Raw genomic sequence first — 3,104 nt, 5'->3', positions numbered from 1 at the left:
TCTTGGTGCAGCTCTGCTAGCAAGCCTGTCCAGGGAGCAGCTTGCCTGGCTCATTTCTCTGGGTTTGTAGATTTTACTGCTGCTTTAAAAGAAATAAGTGGTTACAGGTTTCCTTAAAAGCAAAGGACACTCAGGCACGGGGACAGACAATGCATCCAGCCCTGATGAATCCAATGGCTCCAGCAGCATACACTGTCCTCCTCCCCCCTGCCCTCCCAACATCTCCTCCGCTACAACACCCTCTCTCCGAGGAGCACGGGAAGCGAGGATGGACACCGCGATGAAGCCGAAGGGTGACAGCGCCTGGGGCGTGGTAGGAGGGAGAGGAGGCAAGAGGCTCGGTGCTGCCTCGTGTCTTGAGGTGCACCAAAACAGTCACGTCCTTTCGCACCGCCAAGAAACCTGTCACCTCCGCCACCCTGCCTGGGCTTGTCAGCGAGTGTCACCCAGTTGGCCAGAGGGCTGCGGGTGTTTATTGGGTGTCTGGGCTGGAGCGTAACGTGGGACATGGAAAGTCCAAGTCTGAGTAGCTGCTGCTTGTGCAAGAGGGAGGATTAACCCGAGCCGCCGGGCGCTCACGCCCAGACCCTGCCCACCTTGCACACGGTTGCTGTCACAAAGCGACAGAGTTTTCAGAGCAGATGTCATGTTATTTTGGTTTGGTTTTTTGTTTTTTTCGGGTTTTTTTTTTACATCTGGTTTACACCGTGCCATCTCGTATGCTATCTCAGATGAGAAAAGTTTCCCGAGGAAGGGAAGGGGAGCTCGCTGCTCCCCTCACCTCCCAGCTGCTCCAGGGTTACTCCAAACCACGCTTCAAAGGACGCCTAAGATTTACAAGTGGTTTTATGAATAACCGTACGCACTCAACTCGCTTTGTCCTCCCCTGAAATCCCGCCGTCCCTGAGTAGAAAATTAACAGCTATTTAGGAGCCATAAATAGAGCAGAAAGAGTGGGAGAGGGTATGAAATGGATAGAGGCGTGCCAGGGGAAAGCACCTCACGCCAGGGCTGCACGGGGACTTCGCCACCTTCCCTCCAGAGCAGGATCAAAGCAGCCGCAGCGACCAGCTGAGCAGAGCCGCTCCCCCTCTCATCACACCCAGCCCAAGGAACATGTCAGACTTCGCAGCACACGGGGATCACTGGGGGGATGCTCTGTCCAATAATGTCTTTTTTTTGAACGGTGCAACACGTTTTCTGATGAGCACAAGTGACACGACCAAGCAGCTCCGCTCCCAGATCTCCTACGTACCCATATGGGACTTTTTCACCCCAAAGATCAAAACGGCAGCAAATCCCAGAGCGAAGCTGCAGCAAAGCCCCTCCATGGGCATCACCCACCAAACCACATTTCCTCCTGCATCACTTTAAAGACCTCGCTCTCCGATATCCCAGGCACTGGGAATTTGGGAACAGCCCCTCCAAGGGCTCAGGGAGTTGATGTGGCACCATCGGGTGCTGCCGCCGCACAGAAAACGGCGCAGAAATCTCCGCCGCCTCCCCGACGGCCGCTGCACGCCAGTTTGGAGGCAGCACTTGGCCAGTGGCCAGGTGCGGGGAGGGCAGCGCCGAAGGTGGGAGGCTGCTTCTCATTTCCTTCGGGGTTGCGTTTCGCCTTCCTTTTCCTTCCCAATCCGGGCCCGGGTGGGGGGAGTGGGAAGGAAAACCCTCCCCAAAAAAACAGGTTTTGGAGCCACATCTGATTCCAGCAGATCTTTGAATGCCGGATACCATTCCAGCGCTCGAGCCTGTAGCCGAGGGTGACACAGAGACGCTGAAAAACCCTTCCCCGTGCCCCAAAACACAAAGCAAGAAGAGGAGCGAGAGCTGGGAGGGTGTCAGCGGTGCAGGCGGAGCCGGGAGGCCACACTGCCGCCGCCGCCGCGAGCCCTTCCAGCTGTTAGCAATCACGCGCCGCAGGGGTCAGAGCCGGCACAGATCCCAAATTATTTCTTGCTTCAATGCCGGGTGTGTATTTTGGACGGCGCTTTTCCAGCTCTCGCCGGGAAAAAAAAAAACGTCAGCTCTTGTGCCTACCGGCATTGCCGCTGCTGCCGGCAGAGCAAAGCCCGGGTGGAGGTTTTGGGAAAGCAGGCGCCTCGTTTGGCAAATGAGGCACGCTTCATCTAGCAAGCAGGGAAGGTTGAGGGGCAGGGGCAAAGCGGGGAGGGTCCCCCACGCTCACCCTGGCTTCTGTTTGTCCAGGGTTTCCCAGGAGAAAAGCAGCTCCTGCGCCCATGGTGCTGCACAAACCACAACCACAGGCGCAAATCTCCTCCCCAGAGAATGTGAGATTACAGCACACCCCATTTTCCCTTTTTTTTTAAGGAATAAACACTGGTAGGTTCCCCCAAACCCAGCCTAACTCCTACTACCGACCACCATGCTACGGATCAACAACATACACCGCAAAGTCTACCCTGTAAGAGACCTCAAACGTCGCAATAACTGATAATAAACCACAGGTTTTCCATCTTCTCTCCTAGCCCACGCTTTCCAAAAAGCCCTTTCTGATCCCAAAACGTCCCAAAGCCCTTTACAAACCGCACTCCGGCCCCGCGCCCACTGGCACACGTGACTGGGGAACAAGATATCCGCACGGAGTGGTTTGCAAAGTTTGGGCCTTTATTAAAAGAAAAAAAAAAAACACAAGGATCTACTGACCCCAGGCTGGAGCCAAAGCTACCCGCGACCTAACCCTCACAGACAATAATACAAAACAGGCGCCTTCGCGATGAGCTTCCTCTGAACGCTGCCTGGGTGCTCAGAGCCTGGGTCACGCCCGCGGACGTGTCACGGCGGGGCTGCACCGATTCCCCGCCGGCAGCGCCCGGGAAGGGCTCCCCAAGCCTCACCCACACCGGAGTCGGCTGCTGCCGATCGATTCTGGAGGAAAACATTTCCACAGGCCGCCCGCCTGCTTAAAAAAAAGCCATTTTCTGGTGCAGGCAGGAATGCCGGTGCAGGCAGAGCGACTTCCCCAGGCGTCGCGGGCCGGTGCGTGCCGGCGGCGAGGGCAGGCAGGAAGGAAAGGGCGGGAGTGCGCCGCTGTCGGGAGCGGTGCCGGCGGAGCGGGACTCGAAGCCGTCGTGCGAGAGAGC

This window comes from Athene cunicularia, assembly GCF_003259725.1.
Source record: "Athene cunicularia isolate RWA chromosome 3 unlocalized genomic scaffold, athCun1 chr3_part1, whole genome shotgun sequence".
Taxonomy (NCBI): Eukaryota; Metazoa; Chordata; class Aves; order Strigiformes; family Strigidae; genus Athene; species Athene cunicularia.
The sequence above is the reverse complement of the archived record's forward strand: the minus strand, read 5'-3'. Positions refer to the sequence as shown.